This window comes from Antennarius striatus, chromosome 12 (genome assembly GCF_040054535.1).
Source record: "Antennarius striatus isolate MH-2024 chromosome 12, ASM4005453v1, whole genome shotgun sequence".
Classification (NCBI taxonomy): domain Eukaryota; kingdom Metazoa; phylum Chordata; class Actinopteri; order Lophiiformes; family Antennariidae; genus Antennarius; species Antennarius striatus.
This window is the reverse complement of record NC_090787.1, coordinates 8123107-8140000: the sequence shown is the minus strand read 5'-3', so window position 1 is coordinate 8140000 and position 16894 is coordinate 8123107. Positions and strand designations below refer to the sequence as shown.

Sequence of the window (16894 nt, the reverse complement as noted above, 5' to 3'; positions counted from 1 at the left end):
TTATCATCACTCACACACATTCAGAGACAGGTTCACACTTTGTAAAGCCCTCACCGCCCAGCACATTACTCTGTCAATGTATGTAAATCTGTGTGCTAACTGCTAATAGCTTTACATGTGTGTGTGTGTACGCAAGGGAGAGACAGAGAGAAAGAGAGAGAGAGAGAGAGAGAGAGAGAGAGAGAGAGAGAGAGAGAGAGAGAGAGAGAGAGAGAGAGAGGGAGACAGTGACAGAGACAGAGAAGAAAAACATACTAAAATCACTAAAATCTCCTAAAGACTTACACAAATTTACAAGGGCACACCAGAAACACACACATTACAGTGTGCTTCTCTTTGTAAAAGCTTGACTTGAGAGGTGGTCTTCCTATCATTTCTATGATTGGGGTGACGAGTAAAGCTCATACCAACACAGAGTGATTATATTAATCTTCCGAACAGACCACATCTTCTTTTCAGAAGACCATGAATCCATCTTCACTCTAAATGATGTGTACTTAAGGGGGCAATCCACCTTAACACGTTATACACTGACAAAAACCCAACTGTGAACTGTCGAGATGAAATTCAGATATAGGTTGATTTCGACATCTTTCCTTCACATAGCCTGAAGTTAGCTGCAGCAAATAATATGTATAACTAAATGGCTGTGACTTGAGGCTTTTAAGTTATTAGATCGAGCACCAAATTAAGCTGTCTCTGTGATGCCGTAATGAACTACAGAATAAGACTGACAGCTCTTCACAAGTTCCATGCAAGGGACTGGTTTCTGATTTCTCATTTCAAAGGCAATCAGGGGGTTTTTTCCACTTTTTGTGAGAAACTAAACTGAGCATAATCTTGGTGCTAGATGAGCTAAAGTACAGCACAGGGTGTGAAGCAGTTTCACTGTAATTTCTAAGATACCTTCAATTTTTTTCATGAATTCATTTCAAAATTCAAATGCACTGATCTTTGACTCATTAAGAGCAGTGCTGCTACACATTCCTGTATGTAATAAACCTCTCCCTGACGCACATGAATTGCACTTTGCAGATCAGGCCAACCAAGTGATAAAACTGATCATTACACAGGTAAGTGAACTGATACATAATTAAACAGGATTGATTACATTTAGCTGCAGTGACCTGCCTTAAATAGAAACAATTAGTGCATCTCAGCTGGTTTTCCTGTTTACATACAACAGACATCAGCTTAGTGTTATAATTTAAGTTTCTTGCACGCTGAAATACTCATGCTTTCTTTTGTTATATTGTTTACAGTGCTTTTACCATTAAAATATGTAAAATTTTAAGATTTTTTTCTGTTTCTTTTTGGCTTATTTTCTAATATATCCAGTGAAAATTTATAGAAGTGTTTTTGGAGTGACCCATATAGTTAGATGAGGTTGTGCTGACATTGAATATGTATATCACTTGATGATGTAAAAACTGATTTCATAACTTCATAGGGCAAAAAGAAATCCTTAAAGAAGGGATTAGTTTAATAGTCAGACAGAACAACACCTTTGACTTCATTTTTGTCAATGAAGCAGTCACTCTGGTTCCTCCAGCTAGCAACATGTAGTTAAAGCAAGTTGCAGTTGCGTGGTCCAGTATTGCCTGCACTGCACAGGGCACCACCTTGGTGCTGCTTGAAAATATTCCAAAATACCCAACAGTCCATCTGAACAAAAAGGCTCTTTTCCATCCCTCAACATGTGATTACATTCTGTAAATACGTAACATGTGATTACATTCTGTAAGTAGAGGAGAGAAAAATAAAAAAAACTCAAAGACAGAACAAGGAAAGGCCAATGGCAAAATGGACATTTTTGTTTTTTATCATTACATATTTAATTTTCTGTTTACTGACACACAGGCATGAGCGGACAATTCTCCATCATCTGGTTATTTAGTTTGTCTGTAGCTAACAAACCTTCCACCCAGACACTTCATTAAGACTATTCATCTGCAAAATAAATCCTTAAGGACAAAGACTTCATGACAATAACAATTAGCTACACGCACACATAGACACACAATATGATGAGGTACTGTGTACCCATCTATTCCAGGTTGGTCCCAGGTGCAGCTGTGTTTTCTTAATTAAGAGCTGAGGTCCATGAGGACAACAGGCTTCATCATTTATTACATTTGTAATTAACTCTTTCACTTTCATCCTCTCTGCCTCTCTCTTTGTTTCATTTCCATCAGTCCATTAACCCCTTCTCCATCTCTTACAATCAATCTTCCATATCCTGCTGGTAGGCTACATCACCTCATGCCCACCTCACACACCATCACCATTAACCCCACATTTTTCTTTACTTCCCAGTGTCTTCAACATTTCTTGAATTACCAACCCCCCTCCAGCTTTCATTTAATTCTATTTATTCTATCTATTTATTTGTCTATCTCTTGCACCCCACTGCTTCCCCTTTGATATGCTTTTGCAAATTGTGCATATATGTCTCAGTCACTCTCTTACTGCTCTCATCATTATTACCTCTCCCATTTTCTATCTAATCCACTCTCTTATCACCTTCTCTCTCTCTCTCTCTCTCTCGCAAATACCATTGCTTAATTAACCCCCTGGCTCCCACCTAAGGGTCAACATATGTATTAGGTCTGGATCACGTCTGGATCGTCCTGTGACAAATGAAGAGTCTGCACGCACATACAGACACACACAAGCACAGAGCATGAGAGGTGTGACTGAAAAATGATTGGACTCATTACAGAAAAGAGTGCAAGTGCATTGTTACAGAGAAATACGAAGACAAGAAGAAGCGGAAGGGTAGAGGCTGAAGCGTGGCAAAAGGAACTGAAGACATGGCAGGAGAAGTGATACATTCAATAAGAATATATCAAGGAGATGTATCAAAGAAGCACAAACAGAAAAGAGTGGATATGAAGTAGCAGACAAAGCATTTAGGTTCATTACAGTGAAGTCTTTTCATTTGGGCTTCTCCCTTCAGGGGTCGCCACAGTGAATCAGTTGCCACCATCTAACCCTGTCTTCTGCATCCTCTTCTCTCACACGGTGAACTCATATCTTCTCTTTATGAGCAGCCTCTCCTTTCCTTTATGACGATTTTAGACAAGTGTCTAGCAGCACAACCTCTAGTTTTTACTCATGGAAATAAGAGCTTCAAACTCAAATTTAGGCAGAAATCACATCATTGAAAGTGCACACCTTAGGGTTTTCAGCAAAGTATTATTTAAGCAGATGAGTACAGTTATATGATGAAAACATAATGTATTAATCTAAATTTATTCTTACTTTCATGAAGTTAATAATCCTTTTCCTAAGTGTAGCATTCAAACTCAGTGACTACAATGACCTTGAGCTTCAAACGTATACAGTGTGCCCTCATTCTTTGCAGTTAATTCCAGGAACCACACGCAATTAATGAATTCCGCAGTAGAGCGACAAACTATTTATCTCATTATTTACGGTAATTTAAACGTTTATGACCCTCTCCATACTGATATTAAACCACTTTTTATCTGTATTATCTTTTTCTACACTCTTATTGACGGTTTAAAGCATGTTTGTGTCTCAAAAGTGACTGTTCATTTCTGTTCTATGAAGCCCTTGATGATCAGATCTGACGTCTTTGGAGCCATAATTCTTCGTTGTGAGTTTTTGATGAAAAGACCATTGTGTGTGGGGGTTTGGGTTAGGTGTGTGGTGTGTGTGTGTGTGGTGTGTGTGTGTGTGTGTGTGTGTGTGTGTGTGTGTGTGTGTGCGTGCGTGCGTGCGTGCGTGCGTGCGTGCGTGCGTGCGTGCGTGCATGTAAATACATTGTATATATAAATCTTCACAGTTCTATAAGGTAAGTCCCATTTCTTTGAAAGTCATCCCTCAGAAACTCGTATGGATTGAGCTCTGCGGAATTTGGAGATCAATTCAAAAACTTTAAAATTGTCATGGTCCTCCATTCCTGAAAAGCTTTGCATGGGGTTATGGAGCATAATGCTATTGGAAAAGGCCACTGTCTCCGCCTTGGTGGTGCCATAAAGGAGTCCTCTTATTCTTCAACAAGTAATAGCCCAAAAATTCCCAAAAAATACAACCTCCTTTACATAACCAGTTCAAAGTTAGAATAAGGGTTGTTGTTTTCCAACCTCTGACTTGGTAATGCAGGAAAAAAAACAGCACTAAACTGACACCTGTATGAAATAAATAAGTAGGTGAGGGGATACAATGGGGTAGAGTGAATTTCTAATGACAGACAGAAGCAAATTTAGAAGACAAAAAAATCAGCAAAAAAAATTTAAAAAACAAACCTATCACTTCATAACTAACCCTATCTCATTCTTAAAGCTAAATATTGTAGATGATCAATGTGAATCATTTTCCTCGTGCGTTTTCATTCTATAATAATGACCAACAGAATGACAAGATAGAGAATCCTCTTTAAATGAGACTACGCCAGTGTATTAACCGCCAGTGTCGTCTCACTGACGTGTGCACCCAACCCTTAATAAAATTAAACTGATCCATCTATATGCATGTGCGTACACAACCATACACAATCCTACCAAACATCCATACAAAGACAAGAATGAGTGCATTTACCAGAAGGATGGTGGTTAAGAGTGTGTAAATGATAAAATCTCCCTGGTATTCAGTGGTCTTGTCCATTATTCCACTCCACTGCCGCTGAAATCATGAGTGTGTGTATATGTTTATTAAGTAGAAGTATATTTGTCTATGGCCATCACTGCATTCAGTTTCTCTCCATTTATCTGTTTCAAACAGAAAAAAATTCCTCACCCACTTGTGCCATAAATGAGCGATATTAAAGTTAAGCCATAAAATGAAAACATAAAAGCAGACATTTAATTTAGTTTTGCTGTATTCCTCTTTTATTGTTACAACTCATCAAGTGTGACAGGTTGTACGCACTCAAACTAATGGAACATTACAAGCCTATTCAAAATGTGCCGCACAAGTTGCATTGTATTACCCATCTGTGAGGCTGACCATGTGACACATCATGACGAATGTAACATATGAGGCTATGCTGTGTTATGTATAAAATCATGAAATATCTGTCGTGTGGTGTTTCTGTGTGCAGACACACATGAAAGTGGAGGCGGTGTTGGCAGCATTGACTAGTATTTGGAAGTCCATTGGTATATTTATTCATTAATTTATTTATATATTAATTCATTCATCAATTGGATAATTGTTGTTGGTGGTGTAAGAAAACGGTGACTTTTACCACGAACAAACTCCAAAACTTGTTGATTTCTTTGATGTCGTTATGTTTCATCAGAACTCATCAGGTAGTTTGGAAATACTGTAAAAAGCCTCAAGTATTCATGTCAAAGAAAATGAAATTAGATCCTAATCCCATCCCTTCATCTGGATCCATTCCACAATTTACCGGTAATAGGTTCTTGTCTCTGATACCACAGAGGTCAATGTGAGGTTCCATGAAAATTCGTCAAGCAGGTTTTGTTTGTTTTGTTTTCTTGAAACCTTGATAAACAGGATTACAAATGGCAGTGACATAAAATAACGCAAACCCACAAACAGTACAACACTCATATGTGTTCACTGACATAATATTCAAGACCAAGGGCACTGCCCTACTAACTGCAATCTACACACTTTGAAACTCACACACAAACTCACACATTTATGGTTATTATTTTAGCGTATCCAATGGAACCCAGTTCAACTCTCAATCCTAAATGCATAGCTACATATAGAGTATATGGCCTTTTACCCTTTCAAAACACAGGAGTCACATATTCATTTCCCAGACTGACGCTGTAAATCAAGGGTTAAGATAGAATCCAGTAAGTCACATATCACTAAAAGCTGATCATTCAGCCTCCAACGTACATACAGAATGTGCGGGTTGTAATTTACTGTATTTTGACTGTCACTATAGACTGATGTATGTGTCAGAGTCCAGTAATTTACCAATGAGGGCACAGCCTCATCAAATTTAATTCACAATTTGGCTGATAGCAGATCTCTCAGCTCCAGAAGAAAGGCAACATTTATTGGCCCTCTACCCTTCTCAAGGACTTCAAGATATACCGTCCTCTCTCTACACATACACACACACACATACACACACACACACACACGCAAACACACACACACACACACACACACACACACACACACACACACACACACACACACACACACACACACACACACACATTAATGAAGCTAAAACATGATTACCATATAATGAAAAACGTCAGGCTACATAAAGAAAATGACAAAAATGGACATGTGAATCACACCAACATGTGGACAGTCAGAAGAATTAATGGTTCTTGTACCCTTTTGAAGGACACTGCATAGTTCAGCCGTACACAGTAGCGTAGAATACAATCATACCATTTACATTCAAACAGACACACACTGACAGTTAGTGGTTGACCATGATTAGATGGCATTGACATGATGGAAGGTTTCTGCTGGCAATCATGCCTGTTCCCTTTGAGCGATAACAATTTGACTGGCTTACACTAGTCCAAATCCCTGGCTATCTTAAAAAATGTATATATATATATATATATATAAAAATACAACCTTTTTTATGTAAAAAAAATTATTAATAAAGAGACGACATAAACTGAAAGTTTGAGATTGTAGTATGCTTGTGACATAAATGTTTTGTTCATCTGTAACAATGGTGAGAGTAAAAAAGAAATGTTCATTATTATTTTGAGGGTTCAAATGCCTGAAACACATCAGCAGCCTCTGTACATGTGCAAAGCAATAAGCAGCGCTGCTTTCTTTAGTGGAAGGTCAATATTATTCTCCAAACACTGGCCACTTCAGATGGAGGGATGGTAGGGCAAAGGTCTCTGTGATACTGTTAGTGTAACATGACCACACTGTGTGTGGGCAAGTGTGAAAAAAAATGGAGTGTGCATGTCTGTCCTTCTCACTCATTCATTTAACCTTTGCAAGCTGCAAGGTTTGCACTCTTTTAAAAGGAAAATATGTCTGAACCATTGCCCCGAAGATCTATTGATAAATAAGATTAGGTCAAGCTGGAAAAATAGAGGAAAAACGAAAACATTCTGACAAAGTAACCTTATTCATCTGCATAGGTCAAATTAAATTCTATAAATATTAACTGTTGGTCTAAATAAGGTTTATACATTTATGTAATTAAATCAAATGTAAGGACAGATCCTTCTTGAAACTGAGTTAATATATAACAGCAGCAGAAATCCAGTTTCAGGCCAGTTAACGGAATCCAGACACACTGGAACCTGTAAATGTCTTTGGATTAAGATAATCAGTCCTGCAATCTAAAAAAATCGTAGAAAAGTAAAGGTGCTGGCCACGTAAAATATAAACAGAAAAGACTCGAACACACAGCTGAATAGAAGCACTTTTATTAAATGGGCTGAGACAGGGGTCAAGCCCTGTCAACCCTGGGAGCAAGAGATAACAGAACAACCATTCAGAGACCAAAAACAGATGAGGGACATACTCTCCATGGTATATGAAGACATGTATGGCAGAACAAAAAGGGCCCACAGTAGATATATCGACAAAAGCAGGATGGTTTCCACCTGAATATAGATTGGAACTGCTTAGATTGTTATTGTAATAAAACAAAATATAAAATCTGCTCAGCAAACAGGAAAGTAAAACTAACAAATATTAAGGATATGGCGACAGCTAGAAATAATATGTCATTACTTATTAAAAACAAAAATTTTAATAAGATTATTATTAAAACTCTATCACTTCAAGATGACCAATGAATTATCATGATTAAATAAGAACTGAGCTTCAGAATGTCTGCATGATTTCAAACCCTTTCAAAACAGGTTATTTTGATCCACATTATGTTAAAAGGGAACACACTGATGCACACAGATTTCTAAAGAAACTTCTCATCCTAATTTAAAAACAACTGTAATTGACAGTCTCAAGTCTCAACTTTAATCAGCATGCCTCTCCAAAGAATCCAATCAAATACAGTCTGTCTGTCCAGTGTCTAAAGTCTTCCTTGTCTTTCACCAGAATAAGAAGCTAGAGATTATCACATTACAACAGCGTCATCTTAAGTAATCACGGCTTTAAAACGGACTTTGTGTGTGAGTGAAACCTAGAAAAAAAGGCTAAAGCTGGAGTTCTACACACAATGTTCTGAGGTCTCTCCCTCCACATATAGACCGCTCTGACTTAATGTACATGTCATTTATGATGGAAACTGCAAAAGAGGATTATGGGGCATTATGCATAATAACCCTTCAAAAAGGGTCGTAATTGCCTCATTCTGACTGGCTTGTATTTTGTTCAGCTAACACACAGAGTAGAGAAGGATGAAAGCTTCTGAGAATGTGAAAAAAGGGAAGTAAAAAGAAATGGAAAAGAGAGAAAAAGTGTTAGATAAAGAGCTGAGGAAGAACAAACAGCATAAGGAAAGGCTTGAAAGTTGGAGAACAGGTTTAGATAATTTGTGCGACTAAAATGGTTGTAGTACAGATTATAAATAAAATACATCCAGCGCCATGTGGGAATTGCAATTTCACATCAGATCTCACTAGCAGTGGGACATACAACTACACAATAAAAGCTTTTGGCATTATTCTGTCTCCAATGGTGTGCGTATGAAATGTAATCTGTTAGAGTCAATATTCACACCTGTATTGATTAAATATAAGACTGGGTGGTCTCTTCTATGGATGAGTTAAAGAGCGACTTTTAAAAGTTCAGGAGTGACTTTGATAGTAAGTTGGAAAAATGCTTGATAAAAAGCTGGAAGAAAAGCTGAAACCGGTACTAGACTGCAAGGAAAAAATGAAGGATCATATGAAGAAAATTTTAGAACTCACATGTGTTGCTGTTAAAAAATTTAGTTTTATAGCTTTCACATTTCCATCACAACAAATGCTGATATTTATGTCCAACTGACTTTAAAATGTTGGGTGGGGGGTGGGGGGGATATACGTCTGTTGATAGCTCTTGCCACAGGACACATACAAGATGCCCGCACATAGAAAACCAGAAGAAACATTTAGTTCAACAAGCTTGCACACTTTCAATTCAAATATTAGCCAAATACAAAAAAATTGCTTTGCTGACTAAAACAATAAGTTACAAGAAATTCTGAATTAATTATGTTCCAGCTCCATTGCAAATACTTTCAATGATTTCACAGAAGCAGTGATGACAGCAATCAATCTGTAAATGATGCATAAATACATTAGCTTGGCCAATTTATTTTTGCTGTGTGGGCTTGTCTAAATAGCTTGCCTGACATTATCATTTCTCACTTACTCTTGTTAAATGAACATCTTTGCAAGCCCATAACTGATACATTTGCATTTAAGAATTATCATGAGAAAATATAACATAAATGTACATGACTGCCATAAGTTACAAAAGCAGTGCTTCGACAAAGAGGCAGAAAAGATTATCAGATTTAAAAGTGGTGCATTGTTAGCAGCAGCAGAATGTTTTTTTCCAACACCGATCTGCAGAGCTTTCATGACAATGGATATAGAGAACTGTGTAATTAGAGAGCCCACAGTTTCAAGTTTCAAGTTTATTTATTTTTATATAGCCCAGATTCACAAGCAATGTCTCAAAGGGCTTTACAATCTGCACATGGACGATATCCCTCTGACCTTTGTGCACTGCAAGCAGTGCGACCCTCGCATCGGATAAGGAACAACTCCCCCCAGAAACCCTTTTAACAGGGGAAAAAACGGATGGGAGAAACCTCAGGAAGACTGCAGAGGAGGGACCCCTCTTCCAGGGATGGAACGGTCTGCTCTGAATAACGTGTTCATCGTCATTGATTTTCAAACTTTGCTAATGGTCCTGGTATTTGAGGTGACCTTTACTTTTGTAATCATGAAGTTGTTTAAATAGTGGATACATCACTTCTAAGCAAGGTCAAAACTAAGAAACTTAAAGTACGGCATTTAAATTCACTCATTCCTTCATTCATTTTCTCAACCCACTTCATCCGCTTGCGCAGGTCGCGGGGAGCTGGAGCCTATTCCAGCCCTGCATAGGGCGTGAGGTGGGGGCAAACTCCAGGTGCAACGCCAGTGCACCGCAGGGCATTTAAATTGCAAAACAAAATAGAATCCAACAAATCGTCAACCGAGGAACTCTGAGTACTCCAGAATGTTTCTACCATGTTCTAAAGTACAGTAATAATTTTTTTGACAGTTGGCCAAGACCACAGGAGCTGCTCATGCAATTTTGCTCAAACGGGGGTACACTGCCCTTTGCAGTACTTTTTTGAAGTTCAGATAGTGTGTGAGCTTTTCTTTGTAAATGACAATTTGAAAAATGTTATACATAAACACCTTCAAGAAATAATGCAAACCAAAGTCTAGTACAATTAAGCGTAATTAGCCAAATTGTATTTATATAATTTAGATTATTTTTATTTTGAATAGTCCTTAAATTTAAAATCCAATACTTATCTGCTATAAACTGCAAACTACAGAGCCCGTAGAGTTGGACATTAAATAGAAAATGAAAATCAACAGAAAAGTGCAACTATGTTTAAAATGTAGCAAAATTAAAGCTGAAGACAGAAAACAATTTTAAAAGAGAACAAAATATCAAGAATGTGTTTTATAAGAAATAATCCACCCAAAGTACTCCACTCAGGTTTAATGGGGAAAATTTACTTCAAAAAACAATCTCAGGTCAAAAGATGCATGTTGTGTTGGTAATCCCTGAGTTTTTCAGGCTTACCTCTGCAATAAGGTTTGGAAAGTTACTCAAGTTAAGTTAATCAATGAAAGATATTTGGCCTGTGTAATCTGTATCTTAGCTCTTACTTCCCTGACATGGAGGAGAAATCTACACAGTTGAGGTTGGCATTCGTTTTCTTACACAAATGCTTTGGACTGATTAAGAGACAAAAAAAATAAGTCAAAGGAGGTAATATAAAAAATTTTGAGGGAAATAAGGAAAATAAATACTACATAAAGATGGTAACAAAAAATATTGTTTGTTAGTAATAATACTAATTTAGATTAGGATAATCTGTCTTGGTCTCCTTTATTCATCAGAAATTCTGTAGATTTGTTTTTTCTACCTTAACAAATGGTGTGTCCTCAGGCTCATGCAGTAGGAAAGAACTGTTCACCCTTCATATGTGTTAACGAAGTGCAACAGCTGTCTGACACTATGTGATGACTGATTGCACGTATGTAATTCTCTTCTACATTGATCAATAAGATTGCTGTGCCCAGAAAACCAGGACTGGAAATTACCATTTATTTCCTCCAGTCACTGTGGCAACTATGTTGAACCATGAAGCACAAGCAAACAATAAGCCATTTTATGAATCTTTATGAAAAATACACACATTCTCTCATACAACCACACAAATTCAAAGTACTGTAAAGTGAACATTTTTTTGTGTGGGTATTTCTCAACATTATGTTCATCTTGTGTTGTCGGTCCTCCTGGGGCTGGTTAGTGCGCCTTTTGGAAGCTGAATCCTCCATTGCCGTTAAATTATAACTTAACATTGACTGAGCTACATGATGATCAATATGTTCTTATCACGTGGACCTATCAGGAGGAATGTCATCACATTCATGTATTGTCTGGACTGGTCACTTTTTTTTCATTTTAGTTTTTCACTTTATTTAACCGAGTAAGTTAGATGGGAACCAAATGTAATTTACAGTAACAAACAGGCAGCAAGAGTAGGCAAGACAAAACAAAACATAGATGCAGGCTTTTGGAATGACGAAAGTAATGAAGCTGCTGGGATTTAAATGACTGTTACAGTTAGAAATGTGTAGCCATGAATGAAATATGGTGGATGCCAGCATGTATGTTGAAGAGATTTAGTTTTAATCATGCAATAAACTTTTCTATCACTTTGTCTCAGTAAATTTCCACACACCTGAACTCATCTAATTTGACACATACACACATACATACACACAAATACACACATACACACACATAGGACATAGACGGCGGTCTGAGTTCTCTCTAGTCTGATACACACTCACACACACACACACACACACACACACACACACACACACACACACACACACACACACACACACACACACACACACACACACACACACACACACACACACACACACACACACACACACACACACACACACACACACCCAAGGTAACAGTTCCATTTATGGAAGTTTTCACACTTATGGGGTGATCAGGATGTAGGCAGGATTGTTTACAGAATGAGACCGGAAATGGAAACTACGCCGAGAAGATGCGATCGAAAACTTGTCACGATCTGATTGGACAAGAAGACACCACATTCCCTCATGCATATTCTTATTCTGAATTGCTTAAATTGACCTGGCCAAGATAGAATTTTCTCTTCTTCAGCTGGCTCTGATGTAAGACTTGTGTAGCACCAGCAGTCAGGGACTTTGGGAGAGCCTGTATATTTGTATTAGACTTGTCAGGAATAAACTTTTTAAACTTCTGACAATCGGCTAAGTCTCCTACACTACCTCAATAACAAGAACCCATGGAATAAAGATGCTTTGAAAAGACTTTGCTTCACTGTATAAATGTTCATTTGCAACAGTTACCTTTCATAAAGACAGGTTCTTTCATCTGGTGGGAAGATATGTAAACATGCTTCACATGCTTTGGGTGTCCAGAAAGACAGTCTTGTTTCATTATTCCATTGATGTAAATATTTATAGCAGTTTACCATAGGAGTCGGTGGACACTTTATCGACTCCCAGATCAGCCCTTATTAAATTGTTGACTGAAACAAGCCAACTCTTGAAAATGTGTAGTTATTACACACAAATCACAAATCTCTCTGTTATGCTACTTTCATCTACTGGTCACTTTAGTTTGAGGAAATGCCCCAAAATACTCATAATTGGTTAGGATCCCATGCTGATATTCAACTGTATATACTACATATGAAGGTACAAATGCACTAGGCACACATAAGTGTTTCTGAAAGAGGTAAATGGAATTTTGTTTGTGTGAACTTAGAAAAAGGGTGTTTATATTTACAGTGGTGAATGCCTTAACCATAATGTAACACCAGTTATCCTTTTGAACAGACACTGGTCTCTCTAAGACTGTTTCTGCATACCTAAATACAGGAAAAATCCATTAAGAATTCAACACAAACTAAACTGAAAATACACCTGAAAAACACAGAGCTCCTTCTGCTTGCTTTCAGTTCTTGTTTGAAATGAAGCTGTAAACTGCATGGAAAAATGATAAGGAAGACCAATTTTAGAGAAAAAACATGAGGTGAAGTGTGTTGACCAAGAGGTAAAACAGACATACAGTATATGATATACAGTATCCCCATATTTTTTTTCTTAGGTGCCACGGTGGGCGTAGTTTTATTTTCCACAATTGAACAGGATTTTTTACTTTTCTACTCATTTTCAGAAACATTTTGAATCAATGATTTGTTGAAAGAAACACATCACATGCCTTTTACTTACGACTGGTTCTACTGCTTTGAGTAACACACATAAATATAAGAAACAAACACAAAACCAGTCAGCTCTTTAAAGAGCAGACTGATGTTTGTTGATTCTGGGGGACGGAAATTTCAGAAGCCTATTGGCTTCCACCCATCAGCCCTTTTTTTCGGATGTTGTTGTTGATGTTGTAAAATGTAATGAAGGTGTGAAGTTTGTTATGTTAAGATGTCTGAAAAAAATAAAATAAATAATCAAAGGCTATGACACATGTATTTCACCTTCCATCTGTGAGCCTATATCTTCCACGATATGTGCTCTTACTTTCATGTCAGGGAAGTAAGAGCACAATGTATTAACAGTACTCATTGTACTGTTAATACATTCTGCAGCTGTGCTTTTGTTTTGGGATAAAATATACATATATGTCATTGCCATAATGTTTATGCTGCAATTTTATTTCTGTCCCTCATGATAAACTGATACAGATGTCCTCAACTGAAAACCGCACAAACAAAAACCACAGTCCATCATGGTTGCTGAGGAAATATTTCAACATATCTTAATAATTTTCAGCCCCTTCTCTTTCGCTCTCTCTGTGTCTGTTTCTCTCTATCTTTGTCAATCTCTCTCTCTCTCTCTCTCTCTGTCTCTCTCTGTCTCTCTCAGTTCTACTTCATGATATCATGAAACTTTATTTCTGACCTCTGTCTTCAGCGTACCTTAAAAATCTTCTGTTTTCTTTATAAACCTCAGGCCTGGCAGTCTGAATCTGCCCACAGTAATACACTCATCTGGGATCATAAGCCATTTATTAATCCCAGTTCAGTAATACTATGAGAGCTTGGCTTCAGAATCCAATGAATATTTCACACTTTCATTTCACAAGCAATCTCTGGTCCTCAGAAGTGTGTATTCCCGGGTATCATTCTGTGTGGTTTATCTGTGAGAGTGCGTGCTTCCTCATGTGTGTTTGGGAATTACTATGAGACACTTTATTTGATTCCAGTATTATAATGTGTATTTTGTAGTATGGCTGTGCTTTTATATTTGGTTTCTGTACTGCACACATATTTTAGTTCTGTATACTGTGGCTTCCCTTCAAATCGCCACTATCCTTTTGAGTTTTTGTGAGAACAGAGAGTTTAATAATCGCCAAGACCTCTGACCTCCATCACAAACAACCAAGAAAATTAAAAGAATCTCATTGATTACAGTGGTACCTCTACTTACAAAAATTAATTGGTTCCGGAAGAAATTACGTAAGTAGAAAGTAGTAGAGACGTGTTTTCAATGTAAATGCCTTAATCCGTTCCAAGCCCCCAAAAATTCCAGCATAAATGTTTTATAAAGCATAAAAATGCATCAAAACACGTAACAAATACATGTTACAATTAGATTATTACACAATAAATGAAAGTTGTGCATAACGTAAAATAATAATGATGGTCATTTACCTTTTAACTGCTGTCCCCATTGTTTTTTGCCTTCTATGGTTCATGCGCTGTTGCCTCACCATGCAGAACAACAGAGTGAATTCGAGTCCTCCTTTTGAACTTCTCCAACCACCCACGCGATGCCTTAAACTCCTTAAACGTCCTTTTGTTTTAATAAAGTGGCGATTGTAGATGCATTACAGCCATATTCTTTGGCGAGGTCAAGCAAACGCATCCCTTTTTCACGCTTTTCTATTATCTCTTGCTTTGTTTGTATGGACAGAAAACTCTTTTCCACGTCTTTTATTTTCCTCTTTTCTCCGTCACTTTCTTGGGGTCCATAGCGAATTCTCAAAAAGTTAATACAGTATATTTGCGCAAAACCGTCAGAACACTTCACGGGTCGAGAGCCGAATGACGAGGACCCTGCAAAAACATACATAAACACCGACACCATGTACAGTGTCACGTGACTACCTACTAAAAATCTACGATGAGGTGAAGCTGTGAGTGTCGATGCGCAAATGAGCAAGGGATTACTCTTTCCCTTATTTGTGTAAAGGAGTTGATGGTGGGTTTGTTCATATGTTGGCTGTTATGAAGTGGTATTATTGTTTGATACAAGTGTCATAGAAGCAAAACATTCCTTTTTTGCCTCTGAGGAACAACTACCAGCAAAAAATTCTTTAGTCTATAATGGAGACATGAAAGCAAATAGAAATGGTGCCTGGCTTCTAGCCTGATGGGATCCCCAGCCAACCTTCATTTTCTTGCACGATTCCATGCCCAGTGGCAGACAAAATAACACAGAGAAAGTGAGGATTATAGGCCACCAGTCTAAATGCAGATGGTGCTGTTATTATATAGCTATTAAGCTACGCAATCAACATTTACTCCTAAATGATACACTAAAACAAAAAAAAAACTATTTCCAATTTAAGAAAGAGGATCTGTGTCTGGAAGGGGTTACAAATAGCTTTGGCTGGCACATCTTATGCTACCTCTACATAATAACAACACAATCCTTTGTGTCAGTGACGGTCAAACCACACTGAAAACAAAGACAAGGTGTGCATAAATGCTTGGATGTGTTTTTCTACTGACATTCACTTAAATATGTCAAATCAAGAAAAGCCTCTAAATGTATAAACACTATCTTCATATAGATTCACAATGAAAAAATATGATGTTGAGATCTAAAAAGCCAGATTTGGGAAAAAAAAACCTTAACAACTTAAGGAATGGTCCCTTCATCACCTTTAATAGGCTCTTCTTGCTTCAAGAAAACAAATGCAACTTTGTTCTTCATTAGCTCAAAAAGTCTTCCAATGCACCCTGCAGTATTTATTCATCCTTAAAGGCATTCAGCATGTGCAAAGGACACGGAAATATTCTGTACATTTTCTTTCTAGCCAGTAGGTTCTTCGACTTTTTGAAGCTGTGTGTCCTACATAAAAAATTCAGCTCAACATAAGACACAGGCTCGTTAAAACATGTTGATACTGTTTTTATGATCAGAGGCTATGAGACAAGGTTCAATGTTCATTGAAGGTCCAAAGTCATTATTGAAAAGTCCTCAATCTATGGCATTCATCACATTCTAATAAAGCCATAAAATACAAGATGGTGTGGAAAAAAAGGGGAAAATGAAAAACGACACTTTCCTCAGGGGAAAAATAAGAAGGAAAAAAAAAACAGGGAATATATGGATTGCATTTTAAAGTCTCCAAAAGTGAATTGCTAATGATGCTGCATAACGCTGAAGGCAAGTTAAAACCTTTTCCCTTTGAATTTTGCTTGTGAGGCAATATTCTATCCGAAGGGGTGGCTCATAGTCCACTGCAGCTCAATACTCAGAGTATGAGCCAGAACACAGAAAACACAAGGCATACATCAGAACAAAATACTGTATGTGGAGATAAAGGTAGCTGTTGGTGTAATTCTGTGTCTCGAACCTTCTCTGGATCTGGCTGATTATTAGGTTGCATCCTTCATGTCAATGTTGGTCTTTGAGGAAACATGCCAATGCTTGTGAGG

General features: G+C 37.5%; 1 protein-coding gene across 5 annotated transcripts in view; it reads right to left on the bottom strand.

The window, feature by feature from the left end:
* Positions 1-16894, bottom strand: part of pard3bb (par-3 family cell polarity regulator beta b) — a 187273-nt gene that overhangs the window by 157877 nt on the left and 12502 nt on the right. The gene's annotated exons all lie outside the window — the stretch shown is intronic.